Genomic DNA, 27,274 nt, shown 5'->3' with positions numbered 1-27,274 from the left:
GCATATTCTTCTGTCATTGGAATATTTTATGAATGTCAATTTATAGTTATTTAGTCTTCTATATCCTTACTGATTTTCTGTCCACTTATTTTATCAATTACTTAGAAAAGAGTTTTGAAATATTCAAGTATTTATTTCTCCTTAAATAGTCAGTTTTTGCTTCATTTAAGTTCTACTTTTAGGTGCATAAAAGTTCTACTTTTAGGTGCATTTAGTTTTTGCTTCATTTAAGTTCTACTTTTAGGTGCATACTTTTAGGTGAATTGATATTTGTATCATTAGGATTCCTTTATCTTTACCCTTGGTAATATTTCTTGTTGTAAAGTTTACTTTGTCTAATATTAATACAACCACCCCAGATGCTATAGACTGAAGATTTGTGTCCCCAAAATTCATATGTTGAAACATAATATCTAGTTTGATGGTATTTGGAGGTGAGGCCATTTGGAGATGGGTTAGGTCATGAAGGCTCCACCCTTATAAAAGATTATAAGATTAGTACCCTTATAAGAGGATCCAAGAGAGCTCCCTTGCCCCTTCTGCCAGGAGAGAGCACAGCCTTCTGTAAACCAGGAAGCATGCCTTTACCAAACATGGAATCTGCTGGCACCTTGATCTTTAACTTCACAGTCTCCAAGACTGTGAGATAAAATTTCTGTTATCCCAGTTTATGTATCTATTACAGCTGCCTTAACACACTAAGACACAACTTTATGATTAATATTTGCAAAGCAAGTGTTTTTCCATGAATTTACTTTAAATCTATCTATATCTTTATATTTGAAGCTTTTTTTTAAAAGATAGTATATAATTGGGTCTTACATTTTCATCCACTCTGACAATGTCTGCTTTTTTTTTTTTTTAAAGAAGATGTTGGGGGTAGGAGTTTATTAATTAATTTATTTATATTTGCTGTGTTGCGTCTTCGTTTCTGTGCGAGGGCTTACTCTAGTTGTGGCAGGTGGGGGCCACTCTTCATCACGGTCCGTGGGCCTTTTACTATCGCGGCCTCTCTTGTTGCAGAGCACAGGCTCCAGACGCACAGGCTCAGTAGTTGTGGCTCATGGCCCTAGTTGCTCCACGGCATGTGGGATCCTCCCAGACCAGGGCTCGAACCGATGTCCCCTGCATTAGCAGGCAGATTCTCAACCACTGCACCACCAGGGAAGCCCAATGTCTGCTTTTTAATTAAAATGTTTGGACTGTTTATATTTTAGGAAAATATTGGTTTAAGATTGGAGGGTTGTAGTTATTTTTTTCTCAAATGTTTGATAATACTTGCCAATGAGTTTCAGTTTTGTTAGTTTTCTCTATTGTTTGTTTACTTTATATACCAGTTGATTTACACGTTTATTCTTTCCTCCCTTTACTTATTCTGAGTTTAATTTGATCTTATTTTTCTTGTTCTTTATAGTGTCTTAGATCATTGATTTTAAATGTTTCTTCTCTAATATAAGCACCTAAAGATATAAATTACCTTTTAAAGACTGTCCTAATTGCATCCCACAAAGTTTAATATGTTGTGTTTCCCTTATAATGCAGGTCAAAATATTTTCTATTTTCTTTTGTGATTTTTTTTTTCTTAGGCTCATGTCTTATTTACAATTATATTTCTTAGTTTCCAAGTATTTGGGGATATTACAAGTATCTTTTTGTTATTGATTTTTTAATATAATTCTAATTTAGTTTGAAAATGTATTCTTTATGTTTTCAATCCCTTGAAATTAAGGCTTGTTTTTTTGGCTCAACACATGGTCTATATTGTGAATGTTCTATGTGTGCTTCAAAAGAATGTGAATTCTGCAGTTGCTTTATGTAGTGTTATATAAATCCCAATTAACTGGTTTCACCTAGTGTTCTTTAATTGTTTGATAGTGTTTTTCACATCTTCAATATTCTTTGATCCTTGTCTCATTAAGGCATGTCCCTCAATCATGTTTATTATTATTCCTTTACTTGAAGCATTCTTTGTCTGATTTTTAATATAATCAGTCCAGCTTTATGTATATTGTTTGTGTGGTATATATTTTACCATCATTTTATTTCCAACCTATCTGCATATTTATATTTAAATACATCTCTTATGGAGAGCATGTATTTGGTCTTGATTTTTTCTCAGTCTGACAGTCTTTGCCTTTTAATTAGAATGTTTAGATATACTGTAATTTTGATATGGTTACATTTAAGACTACCATCTTACTTTTGTTTTTCTATTCTTTCCCCCTGTTCTTTGTTTTTTTCCTCTTCTTCCTTATTTTTGATTAATTGAATATTTTCTACTCTTCTATTTTATCTTTCTATCTCCTTATTTTGTTATTTTAGATGTTGCTGTAGAGATTAACATATACATCTTTAACTTACCACAACTTAACTTGAGTTAATATTATTCCATGCTATGGACTGAATGTTTGTGTCCCCCCAAAATTCATATGCTGAAGCCCTAATCCCCCCAAGTGATGGTATTTGGAGGTGAAACTTTTGAGAGGCAATTAGGTCATGAGGGTGGAACCACCATGATGGGATTAGTGCCTTTATAAGAAGAGACATGAGAGAGATGATTCCTCTCTCCTCCTCATGTGGATACAGCATGTCATCTACAAACTAGGAAAGGGCTCTCATCAGGAATAGAATTGGCCAGGACCTTGATCTTGGATTTTCCAGCCTCTAGAACTGTGAGAAATAAATGTTTGTTGTTTAAGCCATCCAGTCTATGGTATTTATTATAGTAGTCTGATCTGACTAAGGCATACCCCTTCATGTATAATATAAGGATATTACAGTGCTATGTTTCTATTTACTCCCCTTGTATTATTTTTCCTATTATTGTCATACCTTTTACTTCTACATGTGCTTAAATCTCCTAATCCACTTCTATTACTTTTGCTTTAAACAATTTTTTAAATAAAGTAAAAAAAGTCTTTTTTTTATATTTGTCTGCATATTTACTATTTTCAGTGCTTTTCATTCCTTCTGATAGATCAGAGATCTGCACACTTTTTCTATGAAGGGCCAAAGAGTAAATATTTAAGGCTTTGTGGGCAATACAGTCTCTGTTACAACTAGTCAACTCTGCCATTGTAGAGTGAAAGCAGCCATAGTTAGTGTGTAAGCTAATGATTATGACTGTGTTCTAATAAACTTTTAAAGTGAATAATAACATTTGAATTTCATATAATTTTCAAAGTATTATTTTTTTGATTTTTTTCCAACCACTTAGATGTGTGAAAATCACCTTAGTTCATAGACCAACCAAAAACAGGTAGTTGGTTTAATTTGGCTCACAGTCATTAAGGTGTACATCCTTAATGCTAGAATCATTAAGCCTCAACCTGAAGGCCATCTTGTAACATTTTTTGCAGTGCAGGTCTACTAATGACAAATTTCTTTTTTGTTTGTCTGAAAATCTACTTACAATGTTTTCAAAGCCTTAAATATGTACTCTTTGGCCCTTCACAGAAAATGTGTGCAGACCTCTGATATACCAGAAGGAATGAAAAGCACTGAAAATAGTAAATATGCAGGCAAATATAAATACAATTCTAGGCTGACAGTTTTTGTTTTACAATACCTTAAAGATATTATTCTGTTGTTTTCTGGAAAGTTGCATCTCTGTGCTCTGTTCCCTCTGCCTGAAAGTGAAATCTTTGTTTGGTCCACAGCTGCAGCTTGGAAAGGTAGAATACTGAAGCAAATTCAAAACTCACCTTGTGCATTTCTCTTCTCTCAGGAACACAGTCTACATTGTCTTTTGTCTAGTGCCTAAAAAGTTGTTTTATATATTTTCTTCAGTTATATATTTCTTTTTTACAGTAAGAGTAAATCCCATTCCTGTTATTCTGTTGTGGCTGATCCAGAAGTCTTTTGAATATGTTCAAAACATAAGTAGTGGTTAGTTTATGTTATAATCATAAAAAGTCATGTTTGGGTCCTGAGAAATATTTAGTATTTAAGAGTAAATATTTTGCTCTATAATTAACCTCTTTCTCACTCTGGGTTTTCTAAACTTTTTTTTTTTTAAATAGGAACCCTAGACATTTGGACCATGGGGTCATAGCAAAAACCTTATCTTAGGCCATGAATCTTGATGGACATAACCTCAACCTATCAATATTTATTGAGTACCATCTATGTATAAGATACTGGTAGGCCTCAGAATTGTTACTCTTGCAAACTCAAATATTATAAAATAAATCATGATATAATATCACTTTTTGAAGAAAAGTTAAAGAATAATGTCACAGAAACAAGATTCCACAATTCTAAATCATTGGAAGTTGATCTGAAAAATGAGTGTTTTCTGAAAAACAAAACAAAACACTGAGAACTGAATTTTAGTCCTAACTCTTTTGGAATGATATTGTGCAGTTCACAATATTTCCAGGCATTGCTTTCTTCCTCTGTGGTGCTCAGTGATCTTTAAGTTCTCTTAGATATCTAAAATTTGTGATTCTTTCTGCATGTCCTTGTGTACCATTTGTACCTTTCTTCTGTCTCATGCAATTAGGACATAAATAGAAGAGCATAACGTTTTTGAGATTCTGCATACTGAATATGATTTTTTTTTTCCTTTTTTTTGCGGTACACGGGCCTCTCACTGTTGTGGCCTCTCCTGTTGCGGAGCACAGGCTCCAGACACGCAGGCTCAACGGCCATGGCTCATGGGCCCAGCCGCTCTGCGGCATGTGGGATCCTCCCAGACCGGGGCACGAACCTGCGTCCCCTGCATCGGCAGGCGGACTCTCAACCACTGCGCCATCAGGGAAGCCCTGAATATGATTTTGATTTTTTAAAATACGAAATGTTAGAGTGCACTTAAGTTGCAAAAAATGGTTTTCTAAACATAATAGCTAATTACCTTACATGTATGCTTTTATGTGTCCTCTGAGTCATATCTACTCTCAGTAGCTGCTGACAAAACAGGATTTTACTGCTGAAAGAACAGCAGATCTAATACTGCTGCAAAAGAGCAGGCTGAATATTATTTTGCCTTGGGTCATCAATAAAATTCTAGTCATGCTCTGATCCTACACTTTTTTATTGTTCCCCATGATACATGACAGGTAAAAGAAGACTTTACTTTTTCAGGCATTGCAAAACTTAAATGAAGTATTGGAAAATACCTAAAAAGTCACAAGTCTTAGAGAGGTTGGAAAGCTTTCTCCCTGACTTAGTGACACACGCAAATTGGTGTATTTGTTAGGGTAATGCTGAGTGCTAGAACAAATACACCCACATATAAAGTGGCTTGCAATAATAGGAGTTTGTCTCTTGCACATGTAGTAGCCTCTGGCAGGTGAACATGTGAGCAGTGCAGGTCTCCTTTTTGTGGTTGTTTTGGACCCCGTGTTGATGGAGGCTCTGCCATTATTCAGGGATATAGGCAGATAGGGACTCTGTCAACACAACATACCATGTCCATGGCTGCAGTAGTCATATCCATTCCACTTAGTCAGAAGTGGGGAAAGAGCATGAAGAAATTCATGAGAGGTTTCTGTGGGCTATTCTTCTTCAATTCCATTGGCTTCATCTATCTAGAAAACAGAAGGAGAAATACAGAACAGGAAATAGAACCCAAACTGTCTGACTCCTGAGCCCATGCTCTTAAGTCTTCTACACTATCTTTTCTGATCTTGAAGCTACTTGTCTGTCTTAGTCCATTTAGGCTGTGGTAATTCTGGAAGCAGAATTCTGAATATGGTTTAGGTACCTGGTAATTTTTCATGCTTTATTTTGTTGTAAAAATAGTTTGGGGGGAATATAACTGATGTGCTCAATGGGAGTGATTTTGCTATTTTTTAATTGTAGTAAAATACACATAGCAAAATTTACCATCTTAATCCTTTTTAAATGTACAGTTCAGTGGTGTTAAATACATCCATAATGTTGTGCAACTGTCACTACCATCCATCTCCATAGACCTTTTCATGTTATGAAACTGAAATGCTATATCCATTTGACAATAACTCCCCAATCTCTCCTTCTCCCAGTCCCTGGCAACCACCATTCCACTTTCTCTCTCTATGAATTTGACTACTCTAGGTACTTCATATAAGTGGACTCATATAGTATTTGTCTTTTTGTGATTGGCTTCTTTCACTTAGCATAATGTCCTCAGGTTTCATCCACGTTTTAGGATATGTTAGGATTTCCTTCCTTTTTAAGGCTGAGTAATATTTCATTGTATATATGTACCATATATTGGGTTGCTTCCATGTTTTAGCTGTTGTGAATAATGCTGCTATGAACGTGGATTTATAAATATCTCTTCAAGATCCTGCTTTCAATTCTTTTGGGTATATATCCAGAAGTGGAATTGCAGGATCATATGGTAATTCTATTTTTAATTTTTTGAGGTGCTGTCATACTGTTGCTGATAGCAGTTGTACCATTTTACATTCCCACCAACGGTACACAGGGATTTTTTTCCATGTTTTTTAAAAAATTAAATAATTTAATTTTGGCTGTGTTGGGTCTTCGTTGCTGTGTGTGGGCTTTTCTCTAGTTGCGGCGAGCGGGGGCTACTCTGTTGTGGTGCATACACTTCTTATTGTGGTGGCTTCTTTTGCTGCGGGGCATGGGCTCTAGGTACGCGGGCTCAATGGTTGTGGCTCGTGGGCTCTAGAGCGCAGGCTCAGTAGTTGTGGTGCACGGGCTTAATTGCTCCGCAGCATGTGGGATCTTCCCGGACATTGGCAGGCAGATTCTTAACCACTGCGCCACCAGGGAAGTCCTTTCCATGTTTTTTAAGGGAGGGTAGCTATGATGTGATAGTAAGTGCATCAGCTTTAGAGACAAAAACAAAATGAATTTTAGTCCCTGCATATCATTCATGTGACTCAGGACTGTATGATTCTTAATCTCTCTGAATCTCAGTTTTCTCCTTTTTAAAAAATGCCTACTTCACAGGATGCTGTGAGATTAATAAGATAATGTGTGTAAAGGCCACTGGAACTGTCAAGTGCTATAGAAGTGTGAAATATTTATTATGATATATTTGAATATTGAGAAATAAAAATCTGCATTTTCTTTCCTGATCCTGTACATATGTGTGCACACACATGGACATAGTGTCACTGAGGATTTCTCTATAGGGCTTACTATTTACAACACATACTGAGTTTCAGTAAAAGTTAAATTTAATGCCAAGGATAATAATCTCATGGAGAAGAGCTCCATTTTATACCATTAGCATAAGAATATCAATAGAAAAATCCCTGCTGTGTATAGCTACACCTATTAGCCAGTAGTGTGCTATGCCATAACTTTCCTTTCTGAAGGAAAATATTTAAGACCCAGGGAGTTGTGTACAGTCACTATGACTGACTTAGGTGGATTTAAGTAGCTTTGGCATTTAGTATCTTTGTGACAAAGGCCAAGTTCCTATGTCTCTGAGCTTCAATTTATAAGTTTCAAAACTGAGGGAATTGGAATAAATCATTAGGGGCTTTTCCAGATTTGAAAATCTCTGATTCTAGGGTCACTGTGTGGTTGGTCTAATATGATCTGATTGTTAACTCCTGTCAGTGTTCTTGAGTTCAGGTAACATAATGGATCCAGAAGCAATTCATTAAGAAAGTAAAGTAATAATAGAAGTAAGAATAATTTCTACCAAGCATGAGAGAAATTTCTCAAGTCCAATAAAAGAATGACTTGTGGTTGGATAAGATCTGATAATGTTTGTAGTCTTTGGAAGAAAAATTATATAAAAAATGGAAGACTGTGATTATTAGTATGCAGTTAAGAAAAATAGTATAATGTCCTAGAGTAGTTCTGTCCAATAAAATATTGTGCAATGATAGAAATGTTCTATACTAGTGCCACCAATATGGCAGTCATTAGCCACTATGTGTCTATTAAGAGCTTGAAATATGATTAGTGAGACTAAGGAACTGAAAAATTTGAATGTTATTTAAGTTTATTTAATCAAACTTAAATAGCCATATGTGGCCAGTGGCTACTTAACTAGAGAACAGTTATAGAGAATATGATCTGTTCCCTGAATTATAAACTTCTTTAGGGCAGGAAATCTGATTCTTCATCTTGCTATGCATTCACTAAAGCCAACACAAGGAGATCAATAAATAATTGTGTCAATAAAGGATGTTCCTTAAAAAAATGATTTGTGGTCAAGTATATTTAGAAAATACTGTATCTTCTATCACTTTTTTTGTGCATTTGTAATGCACAATAACACATTAAATTCTTTGACAAATTCTCTAATAGATATATTTTGTTTTAAATCTACATCTTTCAAACTTATTTCACTACAGACTTCTTTTATGTGTGTGTGTGTGTGTGTGTGTGTGTGTGAGAGAGAGAGAGAGAGAGAGAGAGGGAGAGAGAATGAATATCCCATAGAACACAATTTGGGAAACAGCTCATTTATTGAGAGACATGGGGCTTGGTTGGTAGAATACAGGACCACCTATCAGATGGATGAGCTCACTCTGTCCAGGTGCCTAGATGCTTCTCTCTATATAATATAGATGGAAGATATTGATGGAGTGAAGGGTTTGGAATAGAAACCAGAACATAGGCATCTAGGAAACTGGGATAGAAAATATTTAAGAACTCAGAACCCTCTGTGGAACTGGGGAAGGAGGCTTGTATCTGGAACTCCATGTGAGAATGGTCTTCATAAGGTGAATACCTACTCCCTTGAGAAATACCGTTTCTGACTATTGAAAGTAATGTATGTTCTTAATGTTTGTTGTTTTTTTGAGTCCTTAGGGATCGTTTATTTAGATGCTTTTTCTATTCCTTTTGGAGGAGTGTCAGCTTTAAACCTGAATTTGGTATTTAAAGTACTAGGATTTCCCTGAGAGAGATTTTTGAAATTTATATTAAAATGAAACACACAAAACCTCCAATCCTTATCCTTGGGTTTCCATGATTGAAATTTTGGTTGGAGTTGGATCACATTTACCTAAAAATCAGATATGGTTAATATCTAATATAAGGAGCAAGAGGAGAAAGATCAAACCTTCTTGTTTATCTAGCTTTGTATAATCCTGAGAGTCTATGCATAAAAGTGTGAGTGAGAAGTAGAGCTGTCTGAAACTACCTGGTATAACACATTTTTTCCAGAGAGTAAAAATACTTGGTTACCTCTTGATTTATGAGGCAATGAAATATTCCAGCACATAAATATTGACGCTGAGACCCATGGGATATAGGAGTGCTAAGCACATTTGCAAGACATAAAGACCAAAGCTAAATGAAGTTACATCTTTTCCTATAAAATGCAAGCTGTCCCTCAGTGGATTTTACCATCCTGTTGATTTTATTTCCTCCATCTTTATAATTGGAGACATCCTGCCAACCTGTTGAAAACACCGCTAGTATTTCTTCCTGAAATTTAGCCAACCTACTAATTATCCTTAAAATTCTGATTAGGCATTTGCCCCTAAAATTAACACATCAGTGAAATACCAGAATTTTGAGCCGGAAGCTGAGAACAGGAAAATGGCTAAATAAAGCCACTAAAAAAAACAATCTATAGGAACAATTTTCTGACATGAAATAGATTTTTAAAAATTAAAAATATTATATTTCATTTAACTTGCCTTGGAGCAGGAAGAATCTTAATTCTGCATATTGAATACAGCTGCCCTAACATTTATTTTTTATCTGCATGGACAGGGGCACCATGGAAACAGGGCAGAGGTTAGCATATACAGATGCAGATGCTGGTAGGTGTATAGATGTTAGAATTCTCTTGTAGAAGGTTGCATAAAATAAGTCGGGGACATATTGTGTTGTATCCCAAGGATTGGTGGGGAAAAATGCATTTCCCAATCAGGCCCTGCTTTTCAGCACCATATAAGAATCCCCTGGGAAGCCATGAAGCTTTAGAAATCTTACTTCAGTTGTAATTATCTCTCTTCTCCCATCAGATCATATCGTCCTTCAGAATAGAGATAATAATAATGAATGTATTCTTTAAACAAACATTTATCTCAGGTCTGCTAGATTCCAGGTATTGTTCTAGGTATTATAGTCGTGGTTCTTGCTTTCAAGGAGTTTATATTCTCTTGTTGGCGGAGAGACAAACAATAAGCAAATGAGGGGCTGAATATATTTCAGATATTCACAAGTGCTGAAAAATAAATGAAACAGGTAGCATGATAAAGAATGAGGGTAGTCCAGGAAAGCCTTTCTGAGAATGGAACTTTAGAGCTGGGACCCAGCATGAGGAAAGAGCCAGTCACAAGAGGACAGATTGAAGTAAGAGAAATAAGTACAAATGTGCTAGAATAGGAGAGTTTTAGTTTTCAAGGACAGAAAGAAGATCAGCAGGCTGGCTGGAGTAAAGGATCTGTTGGGAGAGTACAGCCAGATTACATAGGGCCTTGAAGGCCATGTTAACACTGCTGTTTTGCTGAGTGCTTTACCTGCATGGTCTCACTTTGCAAAACCACAACTCATTTAAATTTCAACTTTGTCTCTTCCTCTGTGATGTGAACAAGGCAATGATGGTGACTCTCACCACTTCTATCCCATGTAGTACTGGAAGTCCTGGACTGAACAGTTAGGCAAGAAAAAAGAAATAAAGGCATCCAAATTGGAAAAGAAGATGTAAATTTATCTCTGTAGACGACGTGATCTTATATTTAGAAAACCCTAAAGACTCCACCAAAAAAAAAAAAGTTAGAACTAATAAAAAAATTCAGCAAAGTTGCATGCTACAAAATCAACATGCAAAAGTCAGTTGCATTTCTATACACTAACAATGAACCATCAGAATGAGAAATTAAGAAAACAATCCCATTTACTATGGCATTACAAATAATAAAATACTTAGGAATAAACTTAACCAAGGAGGTGAAAGACTTGTATTTTGAAAACTATAAAACACTGATGAAAGAACTCAAAGCAGACACAAATAAATGGAAAGACATCTCATGTTCATGGACTGTAAGACTTACTATTGTTAAAATGTCTATATCACCCAAAGTGATCTACAGATTCAGTGCAATTCTTATCAAGGTCCCAATGACATTTTTATAGAAATAGAAAAAACAATTCTAAAATTCATACGGAACCACCAAGGACCCCCAAATAGCCAAAACAACTTTGCAAAAGAACAAAGCTGGAGGCATCACACTTCCTGATTTCAAAATATATTACATGCACCATGGGAATGTAAATTGATACAGCCACTATGGAGAACAGTATGGAGGTTTCTTAAAAAACTAAAAACAGAACTACCATACGACCCAGCAATCCCAGTACTGGTCATATACCCTGAGAAAACCATAATTCAAAAAGAGTCATGTACCGCAATGTTCATTGCAGCTCTATTTACAGTAGCCAGGACATGGAAGCAACCTAAGGGTCCATGGACAGATGAATGGATAAAGAAGATGTGGCACATATCTACAATGGAATATTACACAGCCATAAAAAGAAACAAAATTGAGTTATTTGTAGTGAGGTGGGTGGACCTAGCGTCTGTCATACAGAGTGAAGTAAGTCAGAAAGAGAAAAACAAACACTGTATGCTATCATATATATATGGAATCTAAAAAAAAAAAAAGTTTCTGAAAAACCTAAGGGCAGGACTGGAATAAAGACACAGACGTAGAGAATGGACTTGAGGACATGGGGAGGGAGAAGAGTAAGCTGGGACGCAGTGAGAGAGTGGCATGGACGTATATACACTACCAAATGTAAAACAGATAGCTAGTGAGAAGCAGCTGCACAGCACAGGGAGATCAGCTCAGTGCTTTGTGACCACCTAGAGGGGTGGGATAGGGAGAATGGGAGGGAGATGCAAGAGGGAGGAGATTTGGGGATATATGTATATGTATAGCTGATTCACTTTGTTACAAAGCAGAAACTAACACACCATTGTAAAGCAATTATACTCTAATAAAGATGTTAAAAAATATATTACAAAGCTACAGTAATTAAAAGAGTATGATACTAACATTAAAATAGACATATAAACCAATGGAACAGAAGAGAGAGCCCAGAAATAAACCTTTACATATATGGTCATCTGATCTTTTAACAAGGGTGCCAAGAATACACAATGGGAAAATGGTGTTTGCAAAACTCGATACTCACAAAAAAATGAAATTAGACCCTTACCTGTGCCATACGCAAAAAGAACTCAAAATGGATTAAAGACTTGAACATAAGACTTAAAACTCTTGGAAGAAAACATAGGGGAAAGGCTTAATGACATTGGTCTTGGCAATATTTTCTTGTATATGATACCAAAACACAGGCAACAAAAGTAAAAACTGACAAGTGGACTACATAATCTAAGAAACTTCTGCACAGCAAAGGAAACAGAGAGAAAGGGTAACCAGTGGAATGGAACCTGTGGAGAAATAATTTGCAAGCCACATATTTGATAAGGGGTTAATCTCCAAAGTATAAGGAACTCCTACAACTCAATAATAAACAAATAATCTGATTAAAATATGAGCAAAGGATTTGAATAAACATTTTTTCCACAGACAACATATAAATGGCCAACAGGTATAGCAAAAGATGCTCAACATCACTGACCATCAGGGAAATTAAAATGAAAACCACAACGAGATATCACCTCACACCTGTTAGGATGGATTTTATCAAAAAAAAAAAAAGATAACAAATGTGGAGAAATTGGTATCCTTGTAAACTGTTGGTGGGAATGTAAATTGGTGCAGCCACTGTGAAAAAAATTATGGAAGTTCGTCAAAAAACTAAGAATAAAACTACCATATGTTTCAGCAATGTATATATTCAAAGGGATTAAAATCAGTGTCTTGAAGAAATGTCTGCACCCCTATGTTCATTATATTGAACATCTGCTCCATGTTCATGCATCATCGTTCACAAATGTCAAGACGTAGAAGCAACCTAAATATCTATCAATGAACGAATGGATGAAAAAATGCGGTATACATACAATGGAATATTATTCAGTCTTAAAAGAAAATCTTGTCATTTGCAACAGCATGGATGAACCTGGAGGACATTATGCTAAGTGAAGTAAACCAAACTCAGAAGGACAAATATTATATGATCCAACTTACCTGAGGAATATTGTCAGACTCATAGAAACAGGGAGTGGAATGGTTATTTCCAGGTGATGGGGAGATGGGGAAAAGGGGAGGTATTACCCAAAGGGTAGGAAGTTTCAGTTATACAAGATGACTAAGTCCTAGAGATCTACTATATAGCATAGTGCATATAGTTAACAATACTGTATTGTATATTTTAAAATTTGTTAAGAGGATAGATCTTATATTAAGTGTTCTTATCATTTTGCCATGACTATCAGGAAACTCAAATATAAATTTAATTATAAAAAGTACAATGACCACAGGAGCCTAGGTATATATTAATTTGTATCTCCCAGTAGCTGTAGGCTTGAAATTTTCCATTTCTATTTTAATACTCATACCTTATATGTGTCTTTAATTGCAGTACCCTCAAATCCTTTTCAGACAGGTAAAGCATTATTTGTAAACTAACATATGCTTAATAAACAACCATCTGCAATGGTAATAAGCATTTTCTCATTCCTGTAGTCATAATTTCAGTTTCATTCTTTGGGGTTTTTAGCTTTATAACTAATTCCCATTATCCTTTCACCAATTATTTGTGTGCTGCCCAAATTACCTCAGATCCTTCTATCTACCCTTCCAAGTTGTGTAGACTTTTTTCTAGTTGTTTATATCAGGATTCTCTTGGAAAATTTCTCTATGGCTGCTAGGCGCATTAACAGTTTACACAGAACTGGAAGTACCTGGGAGTTCACGTCCTTCTGGAGCGGCCCTTAGTCAATGACCGATTAAGGCCTAGCTCCTTTACCTCCAGTTGGGATGAACTATGATATGTAATTTATACTCTAGAGCTTTTAGCTCCAGCAGGCTGAAGCTGAGGCTGGTGGTGAAAGTGAGGCTAGGACTTCACATGGAATCACACCTTTGCATGGCTTCTTCACCTCTGTTGTCCTGCTTTCCTCATTTCCTGACTGGTTACTCTTGGGAGCACTTCCTTAATAAATTTCTTGCACATGAATTCTCCTCTCAATGCTTGCTTCTAGTGAACCTGATACCAGTTATTGAGTTTGGATCTTTACACACACACACACACACACACACACACACACACAGACACAGTCTTAGAACACTGTAGAAGAAAAGGGCTGAATATTAATATTTTAATTAAAGCATAGAGACATTCAGAGTAGAACAACATAACTATCCCAATCCTAGGGTAATTAACAATAAGTCCTTACTGGAAGAACCAAACTTCTTCAGGGATCTTTTTTTTTTTTTTTTAACATCTTTATTGGAGTATAATTGCTTTACAATGGTGTGTTAGTTTCTGCTTTATAACAGAGTGAATCAGTTATACATATACATATGTTCCCATATCTCTTCCCTCTTGTGTCTCCCTCCTTCCCACCCTTACTATCCCACCACTCCAGGCAGTCACAAAGTACTGAGCTGATCTCCCTGTGCTGTGCGGCTGTTCCCCACTAGCTATCTACCTTACATTTGGTAGTGGATATATGTCCATGCCTCTCTTTCGCTTTGTCACAGCTTACCCTTCCCCCTCCCCATAGCCTCAAGTCCGTTCTCCAGTAGGTCTGTGTCTTTATTCCTGTCTTACCCCTAGGTTCTTCATGACATTTTTTTTTCTTAAATTCCATATATATGTGTTAGCATACTGTATTTGCCTTTCTCTTTCTGACTTACTTCACTCTGTAGGACAGACTCTAGGTCTATCCACCTCATTACAAATAGCTCAATTTCGTTTCTTTTTATGGCTGTGTAATATTCCATTGTGTATATGTGCCACATCTTCTTTATCCATTCATCCGATGATGGACACTTAGGTTGTTTCCATCTCTGGGCTATTGTAAATAGAGCTGCAATGAACATTTTGGTACATGATATTGTTGATGAAGATATAGTACCTACAGTGGGTGGAGTGAGGCAGAGTGGTGGCTTTGGAGTCAAACAGATATTAATGTGAATCCTGACTATGACACTCATTAGATGTACAACACAGTATGTCTGCACACCTTAGTTTTCTTATCTCTAAAGTGGAAAACAATACCTACCTTGTAGGAATGTTGAGATGATTAGAGATTGTGATGTGTAAGACAATAGCCTCAGTAAGATGTTCATTCTCCAATTAAACCTACATTTTTAGAGATGTAGAGGTAACATTTTATTTAAAGAGAGATAAGATTCTTAAATACAAAGAAGAGAAATCTCAGGGTGGTTGGGAGTGAGATAGGAAAACCAATGGAAAGTCATTAGTAAGATGCAGAAGAGTCAAGGCAAGAAAAAGATTAAAAAAAAAAAGAACCATTCAACTAAGATTTCTTTTAGTTGTTAATTAAAGGAAGGAGATTAAAAGAGAAACTAGACCTTAATATCTGTCTGTTCACTGTTGAATTTAGTATAGTACCTATCACAGAGAAGGTTCTTCCTCTAAAATAGGATCTCCTTGAATAGTGTTTAGAATTTGTTGTCTAAACCTCTTGCTCAAATTAACCTCATAGTAAATCTTACATAGCTCTTATTCCACATGTGGATTCAGTCATTTCCAAAACACAGCAACAGTAAAACTTTTAGTGCTTTTTGTAGGGTATCTAATTAATGAAAGGTTTAAAATATCACTCTGGTTAGATATCTAAGTTATGGGGATGGTACCAGATCATTGTAGTCAATATCCTGGAGTCTGGAACAGGCACACCAGGATATCAGCAACTCGTGTAGAACATTATCTCAGCCAGGACTATTTATGTTTGGACATGCTGCTATTTACAAAGTAACACTATTAATGAGGGCTAATTCAATTTAGCTGTTCAAAACAATGGAACATTTATTTGTCTAAATAAATTTGAAGAAATATTGCCAAAGAAATAAGTGAAAGATTCAAGCTTGCTCATTTGCAATGGAGTGATTGTTGAAAATGATAATGGGAATGACAGTTATAAAACTAAGTCCAATGAGAGAAGCTGTGAAATTATGACCACAGGGGAAAAAAGTTTGTTAGGAACACTCACTTCTGGGGACAGTTTGGCTATGGAGGTGGAGTAAAATAATGGTGAGTCTGACTCTGGACACATTTAATAGGAAACATAGCATACTCTACCACCCTCCCCTCCAGATGAAACAGATGGCTCTGTGGGGAGCATATAGTCCTGGAAAATATCATGGGAAGATACCATTTAAACAGAGGTCGGAGAAAGAGACTACGACCAAATCACTATCCTCATCTTTTTGTTTATTTCATGGGTAGACAGTAACATTCTTTCACCGTGTGCTTGCTATGAAATTTTGGAAAAGGCATATGGTGATATGTCCAATCCAAAAGAACTATGATTCAATTCTCATAGATAAAGGAGATTAGCAAAGAGGCAGCCTCTGTATATTTATGTGGATTAAATACCAAAGCCGTGGAAATAGTTATAGGATGACTAAGCTAGCCAGTCTCGTATGATGTAATCATTCTATTGGGAGACATTTTCTTGAATCTTTGCTAATTGTACTAAACATTAAGAGAATTACCACAGTTCCCTTTGAAACACTTCTGTCCAAAGGAGAAGGAAGAGAAAGCTCAAGTAGTTGGGACGAAAAGAAATGGTAATGGGTGATAAAGCTTAGTACAAACCATTTTTGCGTTAAAATATAGGGAGTACCAAAGTATATTTTAGACACCATTCATTAAAAATCAACTTGGGGGAAATAGTTTAAAGTTTTCCTAATTGAAAACAGATTCAGTTACAGAACAGGAATAATCTCTGAGTCTCATTAATTCAATAAGAAAGTAAAGCATATGCTTCTAATAATGCAATATAAGATTAGCCATCATGCGTATAATTGCGGGTATCATATCAAATTCACTTTCTTTAATTATGTGTATTCACTTCTCTTTAAGAATGAGAATTCTAAGCTTTTCCACACAAATGTATTTATACTTTCAAACCAATTAATGTAAAAATGATCCTCTAGTTGGGTTTCAAAATATTGAGAAAATCTTAACCTGAGTCAATGAATGTCAAGAAACTGCTTTTAAATTAAACATGTGAAAACTTTTAGATTTTTTGTGTTTGAAAATGCTTATACTTTGGAATGAAATAATTCATGTAGCTAGACAGAAAGCATACCCCCACGCTGTACTAAATTTTGTTCTGAGCTACATTGGTTTATATTGTATATACTTTCCAGACTAAAACTATTCATCTTGTGCTACCATGAATTCATGTGTGTGCTGAAATAGCATTTCTGTGAGAGCTAGTAGTTTTCTAGTTGTACCATGAAAAACATTGATTATGCATTACGAAGAATCAGCAATAAAAACAAATGGATAAACTGGTGTAAAATGAGTGTTGTTATCTGATTCCTTTAAGAAAGCCAAAAAATGCTATTGGCTCTCAGCTATGTAATCCCTTAAAAACTGTACTCAGGACAATCTGGCAACTCCTATAACTCAGTATAAAAATCTCCATAAATAGAAACATAGGACTTTATGCTTCTTAGGCATAAATAGTTATAGAATGAGAAAGGGTGGGGAGACCTTTTAAGTGCAGATAGCAGGGTGGAGATGGACACCCTGCATCTCTTTTCTCTTTCTTCTCAGAATTCTTTCTTTAGTAAGAGAGATATGATATATGCAACTATGAAGAAAAAATGCACTGACTGAAAAAACATTCAGCTTTTTTTTTTTTTTTTGGTGGTACGTGGGCCTCTCACTGCTGCGGCCTCTCCCATTGCGGAGCACAGGCTCCGGACGCGCAGGCTCAGCGGCCATGGCTCACGGGCCCAGCCGCTCCGCGGCATGTGGGATCCTCCCGGACCGGGGCACGAACCCGTGTGCCCTGCATCCGCAGCTGAATTCTCAACCACTGCGCCACCAGGGAAGCCCAAACATTCAGCTTTGACAAGAGCAAGCTTTAGAACAAAAAGATGAGAACAAATATCTAAACAGACTTTAAAGACAACATTAAGCAAAGTGATTAAAGAAGTTTAAAATCTTGTTTTGCATTTGCTGGAGCACATTAAAAAAATAAAATACCCCTCTCTCCCTTGTTCTTATATGCTTGTCTTCCAAGCAAAAGATAGGAGGACCAAAATGAGTAGTTAACTTGGATTGACCTTCGAACAGCTGCCCCATTAAACTTCAGAGGGTGTGCATCCTCATTGTTGCAATCAAGTGACTATAGCTAGTGCTTCTGTGTGTGTTAAAGCTGAAGAAGTACTTGAAAGAGGTGACTAACCCTTTTTGGGATCTGAATCAACAAAATGTGTGATGCTCTTACATGAATAATATTGTCATTTGAAATATAAACTTTATCTATTTCTCTGCCCTTTGAAAAAAGGTGAAACTAGTCATCTTGATTTTGCTTATCTTATTTATTGAAGCTCTGCCAATATTTCTGCAGAAGAAAAGAGATGCATTGACAGTTCTCTATTACAAAATGCATAAATAAAATGTTTTGGTGTCATATAGAAGTTTAAATATTGAGAATATAATTATACAATTATGGTTTAAGGTTTTCACATTGATTATCTTTAGAGAGAGTCTGGGATAGAGAGGGTTAATGGGCACACTGAAATGAGCAGAGAAAATGCCACTGCAGGTGTTTGCTTTAACAGGGTGTTGATGGAAAGCCAGGGTGACCTAAGTAGGGACATAAGCAAAAGAGAGAAAGTGTTGAAGGGGCTAGTATAAAACACAAGTATGTGACCATGTCATGCTTTAATTCCTAGAATTGTTTTGGCTTTTCTTGTTTGAGAATGCTGCTTTGCTAATTTCTGTATAAGCCCAATTTGTATTTTATGAGGACAGGGCAGTTAGAGTGGAGATTTCAGAAAAAGAGTTATTTAATCACACATAGGAAGCTACAAATTCCTTATTTTCATTTGACAAACTTATCAGGTAAAATGAATTACTTCTCTAGGTTTTCTTTGTCTATATTCTTTAACTTTATATACTAGGAAATTTATAAGATATACACATACAATAGCAGAGAGACTAGTGTAATGAACTCCTATTTATCCAGCCTCCAAAATTATCAGCTTCCCTGCCAACTTCCTGGCTCCTCTCATCTCCCAGAGTATTTTCCAGCGAATCTCAGTCATTATGTCATATCAACTGTTATATTTCAATATACATCTCTAAATAATAAATTCTCTTTTAAAATATATCTACAACCCCATTGTCATACTAAGAAGTGCTACATCATATTTATAGTACCATAAATAAATAATTTCTTAATATAATAAAAAATCCAGTGTTCAGATTTTTTATTTCATTTTTTAATGATTTGTATGACTCAAATAATGGAATTGAAATAATGTCCATACATTACAATTGGTTAGTATGTTTCTCAAGGCCCTTTTAATCTATAAGATTACTCTTTCTGCTTTACTTTCTCCTTGCTTTTTTTTTTCTTTTTTGGTTGTTGTCATAGCAACTGAGCTGTTTGTTTATAGGGTAGATTTTGCTGATTACATTCCTGAGGTATTGTTTACATGTTTCTCTGATCCCTATGTCTTCTGGAAATTGTTGGTTAGACCTAGAAACTTGATTAAATTTAAGTTTGATATTTTCAGTACGACTACTTCCCAGATGTTACTGTTTACTTTCATAAGGATGTACAAAATCCTTATCCTGTCTAGTTGTTTCTTTCTGTATGTGTGATGTTAGCAGCCATTGAAGATCTTTATCTAGATCTCTGTTTCTTTCTTTATCTAGATCTCTGTTTCTTTCATTACTTTTTTTTTTGGTGGTATGCGGGCCTCTCACTGCTGTGGCCTCTCCCGTTGCGGAGCACAGGCTCCGGATGCGCAGGCTCAAGGCCATGGCTCACAGGCCCAGCCACTCCGCGGCATGTGGGATCCTCCTGGACCGGAGCACAAACCCGTGTCCCCTGCATCAGCAGGCGGACCCTCAACCACTGTGCCACCAGGGAAGCCCTCTTTCATTCCTTTCTATGAAAGATTTGGCTACCCTGAAATACAGCTCATAAAGTCAAGGCGGAACAATTGCTAGACTCCATCCCTTTAGTTATCAGTTAGTGTCATTATAAATTCATGGATTAAATCCATTTGATGCATCTTGACCCACAGTGCCACTATCCTTACTGATAGAAGATAGCCTTCGGACTTGAATAGCTTTTGGACTTGAACTACAACATTGCCTCTTCCCTGGGTCTCCAGCCTCCTGGCATTCCCTGTAAATTTTGGACTTGCCAGCCTCCATAGTTCTATAAGCCGTATAAGCCAATTCCTTAAAATAAATCTCTCTTTCTCTCTGTTTCTCTGGAGAACCCTGACTTAGACAATTGTTAAACAAAATTTGTTTTAATTCAGCAGAGTCTTCCTGAGTGTCTGTTGTTTCAGGCATTCCTTCAGGTGCTGAATATACAACAGAGAAGAAAATAGACCATCTTTTATTGACCTCCTGGATCTTAAATTCTTCTGTTTTCACCAATTAATTACTTCTTTAAAATGCTTTGAGGCATCACTCCTTTACTATTTATGCTATTTGTTCAGCATTTTAGTTCCACATGGTAGACATATAATTATTATTTTGCACAGTCAATATGTGTTTAGAATCACTCAATTTATTTGCTTACTCTTTCTACTCCATATAAAACAATTCTTCTGGGATAGCTTTCCTTTTCTGGAAATACAGCTTCTAAAAGTTCCTTCAGTAAGAATCTCTTGGTGGTAAATTATCTGACCTTTATTTAATCTGAAAATATCTTTTTTTTGCCCTCATTCTCTAAGGTTTTGATATTTGTATAACTTTAGGTTAAGAATATTTTCTTTTGGAATGAAATAATGCCATTTGCAGCAACATGGATGCAACTAGAGATTATCATACTAAGTGAAGTAAGTCAGAAAGAGAAAGACAAATACCATATGGTGTCATTTATATGTGGAATCTAAAATATGACACAGATGAACCTATCTATGAAACAGAAACAGAATCATGAACATAGAGAGCAGACTAGTGATTGCCAAGGGGGGAGGATTAGGGGAGGGATGGAGTAGGAGGTTGGGGTTAACAGATGTCGGCTTTTATATACGGAATGGATAAGCAGCAAGGTCCTACTGTATGGCACAGAGAACTATGTTCAATATCCTACGATAAACCATAATGGAAAATAATATATAAAAAAGAATGTATATGTATAACTGAATTACTTTGCTGTACAGCACTAATTAGCACAAGATTGTAAATCAACTATACTTCAATAAAAAAGAATGTTTCTTTTCAAAATATTGTAGCTTTATTTCCACTGCCTTTCAATTATTAAAAAACAGTCAATTGTGTGTCTTTTCTCTGGCTACTTTCAAGACCTTCTTTTTCTCTTTGCACTGTGATGTGTCCTAAAGTTAGATTTATTTATACCAATTGGCATAAATTTTTACATCATGGATCTGAGGGTTTATGTCTTTCTTTTAGTCTGGAAAACTATCAGCTTTCTCATTTGGAATACTACTTCTATCTCTTCCTCTCTTCTCCTTCTGTAACTCTAATTATATCTATCCTATACCTCATCACTTTATTTTCTCTGTATCCTAATGTATATTTCATATATTTTATCTCTTTATCTCTCCATACTATATTCTGCAGACTTTTTTTGGCCCAAGTGGGCCAAACCTTGAGGTTTTTCAAATTTTAGGGGAAACATTCTGTCTCTCCACATGTCTCCAAGTTTGCATGCTGTCCGTTTCTTTGACATTGGTTTATTTCTAGCTCATCCTATTTTTATTTCCTATATCTATTTCCATATATATTCTGTGTCTGTGTGTGTATGTGTGTGTGTGACTTCTTGTTAGATTTCCTACCATGGATAGGCTCTACCTTTTTTTCTACTGTCACAGTGTCCTAGTGAGGTTTCACAATAAGTGTTAGACCCCAGTGTATCAACGTTCATATCCCCTCAGGTACTTACATTCTACATAGGAAACCACTGCTTTGGAGAATTCAGAGTCAGTAACAAGTTTTAAGTAAGCAAATGCCTTGATTTTACTGTATTAATAAATTATGAACATTATGAAAATTACACAGTGATTAAAATAGCATGAAATAAATCATACAGATAAACATCTTCCTTCCCCAGTGAATCATCTTGAAAGTCTATTTAGATGTGCACACCTTGCTTTACACAATGGAAGTTCAAAAACAATTTTTAAGCAGGGGATATGTCATGATTAAATTGGTACTTCAATGAGATCATCTTGGGTGTGGCAAGGAGAAGGTTGGATTAGAGCAGTACTCAACTTTGGCTGTCCATTAGAGTTACATTGATAGCTTTAATAAAGTTTTGATACCTCAGATATTTAATTAATCTGGATTGGGGCCTAGGTGTCAGCATTTTTCTAAAACAACTCCCCCAGGTCATCCTATTTTCAAGCCATTGTTCAGAACTATGGAGCTAAGGCAATGTAAATGGAGGGAAAGATTTAAATTTAAGAGATAATTGTAAGACAGAATTGTGTGATCTGATAACCAACTGGGCATGTGATAGTGAAAAATGAAAGATAACTGAGAATTTTAGCTTAGATGACAACACATGCATGAGAAGCCAACTTTTGTGTTACTATGTGTTAAAGTAAGTGCTAGCTATGTGTTAATTTAATCTTCACAGCTGTGGCAGGGGCTGCTATCTGTTCACCATTTCTCTTTCCTTCTGTATGTAGAGCTGGACTACATTCCCCAGTCTTTTTTTTTTTTTTTTCCTTAAGCCATGTGATTGAGTTTAACCTAAAGGAATGTGGGCAGAAGTGATACATACCATTGTAGGTCTGTCCCATAACAACAAAACCTCCTAGGAAATTGTCTTCTTTCTCTTTTATTTTTTGTTTGCTAAATAAGGCTGATGCTCAGGGTGTGTTTATTACGTCATATCGTCCTTCTTTCTTGGGTGCCTTAATGAATGCATAGAGAAGAGCAGAGCATCACAACTTTTACTTACCAAATCATTGAAATTGAGGTGAGATAAATTTTTGTTGCCTTAAGCCACTGAAATTTCTAGGTTTGTCTGTTACAGCAGCTAAGGTTACCTTTAATAATTCTATAAGATAAGTGCTATTATTAGCCTTACTTTTCAGATAAATGTAGCAGAGAGAGTAGGTTTTCATGGAAAGACTTTGAGATGCCTGTATTTCATTCAAGTAAAGGTACTTACAAATATAGGTGTGAAACTTATGATAGTGGTCAATGTGATAAATACATTTGTGAGTCATCAGCATGCAGGTGATTGTTGAAGCTATGGAAATGAAAGTGATCTCTTGAGGAGACAAAGCAGAGAATAAAGGAGGTGGACTAATGATAGAATTTAATACTAGTAATATTTAAAAAGAGGATCTATTGTGGGAGACCAAGAAAAAAGTTAGAGGTTAGAAAAAAATGAGATGGAGTATCATCAAGAAAATCAAGAGAAGATATACCTTTAAAATGAAAGGTCTATCATAGTGACAAAAGATACAGAGTTCAGTTAGCTAAAAACCAAAGAAAAGGCCACTTATTCAATTAAGTGGTGAATGCTGACCTTTATAAAAGCCCTTTCAGGAGGTTGGTCAGATTGGAAGTTGAATTAAAATCATTTGACACGTGATTCAAAGAGAAAACTTGTGGGTGATATATGTAGTTTATCTTTTTAAGATGTTTCGCAGTAAGGACAAAAGGTACCAAGTAGAATAAGCATTTTGATCCCTGGGTCAGCTGAACACCAGAAAAATGAGATTTGTGACAGTAGGGTATGTTTCAGACCAGTTTCTTTGCTTTGAGAAATTTCTACATGTATTAGAGAATAAATGAATCACTTTTATTTACCCCAATGATATTTACATATAAATATTAAATGTAAATGGAACTATGTCTGAAAAAGTTAGCACCTTGAAGGCAGGATGATATAAAATTAGGTAAAATTAGGTAGACTGAAACAAAGTGGCCCTCTAAGAATTAAGTTTAGGGATTAAAAAAATATGGACAGCATCGTGTTGTAGGAAAGTAGAGAATAACTAAATATGTTATTTAGCCAGGAGAACAGGAAAGAAAGAAACTTGGAGATGAATCATACATGGTGATGACTTGCTAATATAGTATTGATATTATACAAATCTGATTCATATTTAATGAACAAGGGTTAAAATCCATGCTTCTTTTCGTACTTTACTTGTCTCAGGCAGGAATGCTGTATTTATATTGAGAATGTAAAGAAATATTAAGAAAAAGTGTTGTCCCTTTGTCTTGGACCAAGGACTTTTTTTTTTTTTTTTGCTGACAGTAGTCAGAGATCAGACTTAGCCAGATCAAATTTTCTCAGTGGCTGAGAGGAGGAACAGCTAAGCAGGTCAGTTTCTAGTAGCGGAATTGGAAGTATGTGGTAGGAAAAGATGAAGCCAAGGATATCTTCAAGCAGGTATGTGTGTTGAGTATGGAGTATCTGGTGTCTTGAATTTGGTGTTCTTGAAATTATTTGTTGTTATCTTCTGCTCTTTTCTGTTGTTTTCTCTTTTTCTTTCTAAGTACATATTTTTTATATGCATTTGGTACTGGGGATATGAACTCAGGATTATACTTTCCCTCCTAGATTAGGAGCAATTTGAGGGCAATTTTTTAATCAGAGTCTAGTTACATTGAAGCATAATCAGTGTACAATAAATAAAATTATTAGGCTTTCTAATAGTTCTCCACTGAATTGGGAATGAGGACAGGCAAGAACAAATTTTCCTGAGGAGCTGAGGCACAGGAATGCAGAACGGTGATATTTGAAGTAATCTGAGCAAATCTGACACAACCTCTCTATATCTGCACTCTATAGTACTTGTATTTCAATTCAGTTCTAAGCTCACTGAAATTACTTTTAATGTATCCTGTTTCTATCACAGAATTTACCAACATTAAAAGGAGGCATCAATCTCTTAAACTGATCAATCTTCTTAAATTCCCAGGATCTGGGAAAAGTTGTTTGAAAATAATTATGTGATTTTAATATATTGTTTGTAGGTTTCATTCATTCATTCATTTATTCATTCAACAGATATTTTTAAGCATCAAATATGTGCTCAGTTATATATCAGGTTCTAGAATTACAGTGGTAAGCCAAGGGCCTGATCTGTGCTCTATCGAGGCTTATAGTCAAGTATAGATTAATCAAATGCTCATGCTGTTTGAAATGGTATATAATTAAATGGAAATTAATGTTTCTAGGGGCCGTATAATGATAGAAGCTTATCTAGACCTGGCTTGTGTGTATTGAGGGGAGAAGGGGATGTACTGGGAAGGCTTTTCAGAGGAAGTGATGGCAGAGCTGAGGTCTGAAGGCTATTATTTGTTTATGTCACTGTTTTTCCATTATAATATTTTTTTTTACCATGAGAACATATGATCTACTTCACAATGAGGCCATTGGCTTTATGAAACCATTTTAAGTACACAGAGGGTAGTGAAAAGCAAGGGCTGCCTGTTCCTTGCTGTCTCCTTGCATTGCAATAAGAAAATTTTGTGCATTTGAACTGACTGGGTTTATATCCTGTTGAAATGGACAGTACTGGTGCAGGCACACAGATAAGAGAAATAAGTGTAAATGACCATGAAATGCAAGGGGTTGTCTTGAGAAGAATGCTCTTATTTTATACTCTGAGATTGTAGCTTAGATGTGGCAGTGGAAGTAAGAGACACCTTTTATTTGGGGACTTCTCTGGAAGTGCCTGCTTGTTGTAGAAATTCACCTTTTCTACTAGTTGTAAGATGCTAGAAAAATTGTTCAACCACTTTTGGTCTGCTTTCTTATTCACAAAATTGGGTTAATAATTCAGTGTTTTCTGAGCACTCTTCTATACTTGAGCTGTGAAATACAATACACATTTTATTTATGATGGCCAATGGGTACTGCAGTATTTATTGAGTGGGAGCAGATATGGAGGGTACTAAACTCATGACAGATGTTTATTCATGTAACATTATGTACATATTACTGGCTAAAATACAGCCTCAAAAATTGAAATTTATACATGAAATTGGAAAAATATATATAAACCATGCATATGAGAAAGGTAGTAGGACATTAAAACATTGTGAAGATCATAGACTTTGTCTGAGCCTCAGTTTCCTTATCTGTCATAGGGGGATATTAGTAACAGTGAATAATAATAGTACCTTCCTCATAGAGTAGTTGTGAGAATTAAATGAGGTGATTATTTTGATGTAGCAAGCTCTGGTTCATATTAGCCAATATTATGAGGGTTTTTAAATCTCTTTAAAATGTAAAGCTCAGTTTCTTGAATTAATGCAACAGGGAGTAGGTGGAGATGTGCCAGAGGGTACTAGGAGTCACAAAATAAATGTAAGATATCTTCCTGAAGTATATATTTTGTTGACATTTACATTTTAATATTTTTATATGGAACATAAAAACATTCTTTTGAAATTTTTAGATAAAGAGAAATGCTTCAAAGAAATATGCTGCCCTTGTGGGGTGGCGTAAGGGTTCAGACTGCAGCTCTGGAGCCTGGGAATGTGCATCCATTCATTTCTTTAGGCTGGGGTTCGTCAGTGGCAATGGTTAAGAATTGCTCGTCAAAAGACTTAGCTATTGTTGAAAGATGCAGAAGTAAAGACACTTCTTGTTCAACCACTGATTTCAGTAGATTAAAAATCAAGAGGATTATATGGATTTGTCTTTGCAAATCCTAAAGTGATTTTCTGGATTTGGGAAGAATGTTGACATGTTTTAACTTCGCCCTTAACTGAGAAATGTTCCCAGCATCTTGCTCTTTTAAGTAATTGAAAACACTGTCAACTCAGATTGCCTCTGAAAAAGGCAAACTAAGGTGTTTTCAGAGACACTAAAATATGATATGTCTCACATTTATTTTGGTAAATATCTTGATTTCCTTATTTACTGTGAGAAAAAGAATTTGGCAAATTTTCAATTCTGAAATACATAGTTCTTAGAGAATATACTGTATATTTTCTGCCAAATTTATAGAATTGTCAAAACCTAAATCTGTGCTTCCTTATTAACATTCGGGTGTTATTTTAAAAGAAAACCTGGACTTAATTAAAACATAGGCAGAAAGAAAATAATATATATACACACACACATAGAATAGATTTTATGTCACATTTCACTTGTGTAGCTTCTGTATTGGGAGCTTCATGTTTAACTTTTTTATTCTTTTAAGTGGAAATTGGTGGCCATTAATTGGAGGAGGAGTTGTGAGTCTTGTCTTTGGGGTTTTGCACATTCATTTCTCTTGTTTGGGAGGATCCCTTCCTTTAT

The sequence above is a fragment of the Tursiops truncatus genome, chromosome 14 (assembly GCF_011762595.2).
Source record: "Tursiops truncatus isolate mTurTru1 chromosome 14, mTurTru1.mat.Y, whole genome shotgun sequence".
NCBI lineage: Eukaryota > Metazoa > Chordata > Mammalia > Artiodactyla > Delphinidae > Tursiops > Tursiops truncatus.
The sequence above is the reverse complement of the archived record's forward strand: the minus strand, read 5'-3'. Positions refer to the sequence as shown.